This window comes from Macrobrachium nipponense, chromosome 19 (genome assembly GCF_015104395.2).
Source record: "Macrobrachium nipponense isolate FS-2020 chromosome 19, ASM1510439v2, whole genome shotgun sequence".
Classification (NCBI taxonomy): Eukaryota; Metazoa; Arthropoda; class Malacostraca; order Decapoda; family Palaemonidae; genus Macrobrachium; species Macrobrachium nipponense.
The window spans coordinates 76829282-76836781 of NC_061088.1; positions in this window are offsets into that span (position 1 = coordinate 76829282).

Here is a 7500-nt window from a genome sequence, read left to right on the forward strand (position 1 = left end):
GGAGAGAGAGAGAGAGAGAGAGAGAGAGAGAGAGAGAGAGAGAGAGAGAGATAATCGGGGAAGTATTTATATTGAGGTTTCGAAAAATTTCAGGAGAGAGAGAGAGAGAGAGAGAGAGAGAGAGAGAGAGAGAGAGAGAGAGAGAGAATCGGGGAAGTATTTATATCGAGGTTTCGAAAAAATCTGAAGAGATACGTGCAGGAAGAGACGTTCATGTAGAGAGTTCTTTCGTCGGACGCTTTTGAATCATTCTGTTAAAAACTTTACGTTTAAATAGAAGAAGGACAAAGAAGAAGCAGAAACTATTCATGAGACGGATATTCACGAATGTTTGGGAAAATTGATTCCCAGTGATTTTTTTTTTAAATATATAAATGGATAACGCCAACGCAAGAATAGATAAATAAAATTAATAAGAAATAGCGGTTATGAAGCCTTATTTATGAGTTTTTTCGCTCCCCCCCCCCAAAAAAAAAGACAAACAAAAAAAGGCAGGAACAAAGCATAACTACTTAAAAACATATTTGAAAGGTTTTGCGATCTAATATTTAAAATAACTTATTAAAATAAGCCCCTATGAAAGGACACTTATGAGTAAAGTAATAAAGAAAATAAAAAAAATTTAGTTGCCATTTCTATTCATTGTCAAATAACAAAACAACTTCGGTACATGACTGTGAAACAAATAAAAAAATCACAGCAAAAATATTCCAGGAATTACCTGGAAGAGTTTAAGAACAAAATGGAGGAATGTCTTTCAATAACCGTAACTAGAAAAGTTACAAACCTCACAATAATCAAAATGAGCTTGTTGGCGCGTGCTACGCGCGCCGGAACCCGGAGCTGCTGTCTCCCCTACCCTCCCGATCACCTACCTAACCAGCCCCCACCCGTGGTGGACAAACCGGTTTTCAGGAGGAGGGTGGATGTTTCCCCTGCCCTCCAGCTCCCCTACCTACCCCGTCCCCACCTGGGGCTCACAAACAGTTTTGCAAGAGGAGAATGCCTATCGTCCCATTCTCCTATATACCACACCCCAACTGTGGCTAACAAACAGGTTTGCAAGAGGAGGTTGGATGGCTCCCCTACCCTACCCTCCCATCCCCCCACCTACCCCATCCCCACAAACCAGTTTGCAGGTAGTGGGTGGCTGTGTCATGTCTCCCTTACTGTCGGCTGGTGTCGGACAAACAAGATCAGATCCTCTAGGATTTTATTATCACAGATAATAACCTTCAAACAGAATTAAACACGAAACCGGCAATACTTAGGAAACTAAAATCACAAAAGGGACCTAAAATTTAAATTTGGTGACAATTAAAAACAAATAACTATATAATCGAACGAGTTATAAAAGTTAATTAAAGGACGGGAAAAAGTTAAGTATATCTTAGTTTAACCAGACCACTGAGCTGATTAATAGCTCTCCTAGGGCTGCAGGCCCGAAGGATTAGCTTTTTATTTATGCGGCTAGGAACCAACTGGTTACCTAGCGACGGGACCTACAGCTTATTGTGGGATGCGAACACATTACATCGAGAAATGTAGTGCTAATCACCAGAAAGACATTCCTCTGGCAGCAGCGGGAAGCGAACTCGGGCTACAAGATTGATAGGCGAGTACGCAACCCACACGCCCACTGAGGAACGGCAAACCATTGCTATAAGTGTAGTTACAAAAGCAAAACAACAAGGGCGATAAAAAAGAAAACTAACAATAATTAATAAAACTATTTAAAACAAGTTATGAAATAGATAAATACAAAATTGGAAACCCACTGAAACAAAAAAAACAGTTACAAAACTGTTAAAATACGTTTAAATAAATAGAAAACTTCACTTTAAAAATACTATTTAAACAACAAAGATAGCAATTATTAAGACAGTATCTTGAAAAAAGTTTTATGAGAGAGCTCAATAAATACAAAAACTGAAAGGTATTTATATGAGACTATTTACAAAAAAGTTTGAAATACGTCGAAATGAACACATCACTTTAAAAACCAATAAGGAATCAAAATACTAGGAATAATAAATAAAAAATAAAATAAAAATAAAAAATAATAAAAACTGAAAGCTACCCAAAGGAACAGTTACAAAAGAAGTTGAAATACGTCAAAATAAAATGGAAACATCAAGTTAAATGAACTATCGAAAAAAAATGTTTATAAGAGGTAAATGTGACAAACATGGAAAGCTTCTTAAAATAGATCAATTACAAAAGATGTAAAACAAGTCGAAACGAACTGAAAACATCACTTTAAAAAATAAAGGAGAGAGAGAGAGAGAGAAACAGACGTGTAAGAGTTGAAGCGAGGAGGCAGTTCTTCAATTAAACAACTAAGCGCCCTCAGGAGCCAAAACCAATTAGTTTGTCTTGATGGCTAACAAATTACCAACCACCCCCTGACCCCCGCCCCCCCAAAACCCGACAGCTCTTGCGGCCTTAGCAGCAGCCAGCACTGCTTAGTTCGGGGCTTATGGAAATAGGTCGGTCTCCAAATTACCATCAATAAGGAGTACGAGGAGGAGGGTTGAAATGCGCGCGAGTCGGGTGAACTGTTTCTCGTCCCGTGACTATATTTACAGAAACGTTGCCTCATTAGCAGAAAAGATGGATTTTCTAGAAGGCCCGACTCGTCCGCTTCTAGACACTAATCGGTCTGTCTCTTTTCAGGTCAAAAAAGCCAACGAATAGAGGGTGCTGCTTCGCCTAGAAACCTCCGAGGTGCTAGTGCTAAAGATGACGGAAGCTCAAGGGACGCCGTGTTTAGTACTAGCCACTCGGGGATCAAAGATATCCTTTACTAATATATTTTGTCGGCCAAGCAATAGAGAAAGAGTGTATATAATATTTTGATCCCCGAAGGGCTATAGTAGATTCACATCACCCGTGCATCTGATGCCTAGGCCGGTCCCTTACGACGCTCCTGATTGGCTGTTGACAAGCCAATCACAGTGCTGGAAACTCTCAGTCTCTCTCGAGAGTTCACATAGGCAGGGGTACGTTGCACCTCACCTGAGGGATACGTCTTTCAAAAACATCCCTCAGGAGAGGTGGAACATAATACATCCTGCCTATGTGAACTCTCTCTCGAGACCGAGACTTTCCAGCCCTGTGATTGGCTTATCAACAGCCAGTCAGGAGCGTCGTAAGGGACTGGCCTAGACATCAGGTGCACGGGTGGTGTGAATCTACTTGGACTAAACACGTTGTCCCGTAGATAACAAGCTAAGCAGCGCCGAAAAGAGTTCATTTCTTGCTTGAAGGTTTGACGTCTTTAGAATTTGCATTTCCTATTCTATGGAATTCCATTGACTCTCGGGTAATTTTCAAGTATTAGTGAAACGTAGAAACGCAGGCGTTAAGGCCACTTCAGAAACGAAGTACAGTCAAATTAACCTAGAGCATTTATTTTATCTCGCGTATGTTGGGAGATACTGGCGATTCACTTTTGTTTCTGTAACGTCAATAAAACGCAAATACAAAAACCTGAATCGTTATTGTTATTCAGGAGATGAATCCTATTCATGTGGAACAAGCCTACAAGGGATATTGACTTGAAATTCAAGCTTTTTATTATTATTATTATTATTATTATTATTATTATTATTATTATTATTATTATTATTAATTCAGAAGATGAACCCTATTCATGTGGAAGGATTAGGAACAACCCTACAAGGGACATTCACTTGAAATTCAAGCTTATTATTATTATTATTATTTTTTTTTTTTTTTTTGGGGGGGTGAGGGGGAGAGAGTTAGTCTATTACAGTCATCCTATTCGACTTGGTGGTTTTTATAGAGTGAGGCTCCAGATACATTCTGCCTCCTTAGGAGTCTATCACTTTTCTCACTATGTTCGCTGTTTCTAGGAGCACACTCTTCTGCATGAGTCCTGGAGCTACTTCGGCATCTAGTTTTTCCAGGTTCCTTTTCAGGGATGTTGGGATCGTGCCTAGTATCCCTATGATTATGGGTACAATTTCCAATATCCCATATCCTTCTTATTTCTATTTTCAGGTCTTGATACTTATCAATCTTTTCTTTCTCTTTCTCTTCTACTCTGGTGTCCAATGGTATTGCGACATCAATGAGTGATACTTTCTTCTTGGTTTTGTCAATCAATGTCACGTCTGGTCTACTGGCACGTATCACCTTATCTGTTCTGATACCATAATAATAATCCCGCAAGGAAAGATCCTCTGGGATTATTATTATTATTATTATTATTATTATTATTATTATTATTATTATTATTATTATTATTATTATTATTATTATTACACGGGATAAAAAACAATACAGAAAGAAAAGATCAGTCATTAGAAAAGAATAAAAAGATAACCTAACAAACTGACAAACAAAGAGACGAAAAAGTAAGTAAATCACAAAATACAAAACTTGCTTTAGGACAGCATCTTCGCTAGAAACTCTTGAGGTACCAATGGCACGACATCCTCGGGGAGGCTAAATTAATATTAAACGTTTAAATGAAAGCGATGAAGAATATACAATCGTTGCGAAAAGTGCTTTTGAAATTAATACGAGTGGGAAAATTACTTGTCGATGCAGATGACATTTGGCTTCGTTTTAGTCTCGACTTTGTGGTGGGTGGTCTATTCAAGAGTAGAAATTCCTTTTCTGTCGCAGGCGAATAATTCTCTAGAAATCTCGACGCTTTACGGGAAAGTTTAAGCATATTACGAAGTACGATAAATGTGGTGAAAGCATAAAAGATTCTTAACTGAATGCAAGCGTTTCGATGTTGCTAAGCACTTATCATTATTTCGCTCTTAAATCACATATCAAGAGCGTAATACATAAACTAAACAACCACAGGTATCACTTCTACGTATTTTTTTTCTATTAAATCACAGACCACAGACCCACAGGTATCATTATCATTTCTATTGTTTTTCTGACCACTGACCCACAGGTATCATTCTCATTTCTATTGTTTTTTCTGACCACTGACCCACAGGTATCATTATCATTTCTATTGTGTTTTTTCTGACCACTGATCCACAGGTATCATTATCATTTCTATGTGTGTTTTTCTGTCCTAAATCATACACCAAACTAACACAGGTAACATTTCTACACACGTTTTTATTTATTTTTTCTTAAATCATAGACCAAATAACCACAAGTATCATTCAATATTTTTCGATATTATAGCGCTTTAAAGATATCTAGGCTGATTTATACAAATCCAGTAAATATCGTTTTCGTGTACAAATTCTCCATCTATCTGTTGCCAACGCATTCCATCAATAGCTTTGGTTTCTAATTAGCAGTTTTGTGATGCGAGACTACGAGACTACGCATGGCAGCTTTGAACTGCACATTTTTGTACTTCCAAATATTAAGCCACTAATAACACGCCGACATCGAATACACTTTACCGTGTTAATAACCGGTCAAATGTAATTTCTTCAATTCCCTATAGGTGTACGTTATTTCAAAATTAGTGGGTTGTTTCTGACGAAATATTTGAAAGTATAAATATAGCATGTGCTAAATTTAAAAGTATATATATATATATATATATATATATATATATATATATATATATATATATATATATATATGTGTGTGTGTGTGTGTGTGTGTGTGTGTGTGTGTGTGTGTGTGTGTGTGTGTGTGTGGTGTGTGTGTGTGTTCTTAGGAGTTTCTTTCTCCATGTTACTTTCACTACAAATCTTTTGGTGGGCTTTATTATAACAATTATCTAAAATATGTGAAGGATAACATAAATCTCTCCCTATTTTTCTTAAGTATTCGATTTCTTGATCCAAATACTGGGAACTGACAATGCGCAATGGTCGTAAAATACACAGACGAAAACTTTTATATTTTGATACTAAAGTGATGGTCTGAATGGGAATAGACATAAGTTGAGCGGTTGATTGGTATCTTATAAATACTGAATTTGCATTGAAAGGGTTCGCTTCGTATCAAAACATCTAAGAAAGGGAGACAAGTGTCTTTTCCTAATTCTAAAGTAAACTTCGCGGATACTACCTGGTTATTCAAATTAGAGAGTAAATAATTTACATCAATACCAGCAGGCAAAACAGCTAAAATATCGTTAACATATCTATGCCACTTATAGAAGTATAAATTATATTGAGTAAATAGCATTTTCAAAGAATTCCATAAACAAGTTTGAGAGGAATGTGGAAAAAAGGTTGGCCATTGCCATACCAAATATTTTTTGGTAGCATTCACCATTGAATATAAGCTTACAATCACTAATGCACAACCTAGTGAGTGAAATAATATGACTTACAGGTAAAGGTAATTCATGATGGATTAATTCTTTAATAAGATACTCTAAAACAGAATCTATAATGACTTTAGGAAATAGAGAACAAACATCAAAACTAACGAATCTATCAGTAAAGCAAAAAGTGATTTTGTTTAATTTATCAACTAAATCTAGAGAATTATATATGCGAGAATAGGAGATAGTTCCAAGTAGCAGAGACAAGAACTTGGTAATATATTTCGAAATTTTATCAGAGCCAATGTCCACCTTGCAAAAATTTTTATTGTTCACCAAATGGAGGATTATCGAGTTGTAGTTTTATAACATTTTTTGGTGGTCAGTCACCCATCTTGTATAATCTTTTAATTATCTTGTCCCTGCTTCTGGCCCGTTGGGCCTCATCTTTTGTAAAGCCTCTTAAAACTGCTTTGGTATGTCCTACTAATTCTTCAATTCTGTTGGATTCCAGGTACATATTTTTTTCCTTCGCAATCATCTCCATCTGTCATTTATAAGACCTTTCTTTGTGAACTTATTTTTATATTTCTTCAGCCTGTTAAGTAAAGGACAAGAAGACGGAAGGCTTCTCCTTCCTTCGTGGAATTTTCCTATATTTATACATTCGTCACGTTCCATATTTTCGTGATTTAGTTATATATACATACACACATACATACATATATATATATATATATATATATATATATATATATATATATATATATATATATAAAATACGTATGTATGAATGTACGCATGCATGTATGTACAATATATATATATATATATACTATATATATATATATATATATATATATATATATATATATATATATATATGTGTGTGTGTGTGTGTGTGTATACATATACGTAATATAGTATATACGTATGTAAATCACAAGAAGAAAGGGCGATTGAAAAACGAGCAAACGTAAGGCTCAAAGGACGGCAGAAAGCAAATGCAGACTTCAAATTGCTTCAGTACACATTCTGGTCTCTTGAGTTAATCCCTGGGCTAACATAAACTCTCTCTCTCTCTCTCTCCTCTTCTCTCTCTCTCTCTCTCTCTCTCTCTCTCTCTCACCTGAAGATCCTTCAGCATTAAGCCATCAAGCCCCAAGGTTGGAGAATCCTTTCGCGTTAAGCCATCAAGACTTGGGCTCTCCTTTGATGAATGTTTGTGTTACCCTCCTACTTCAGGCTCCGTCTTCTGCCATTACCTT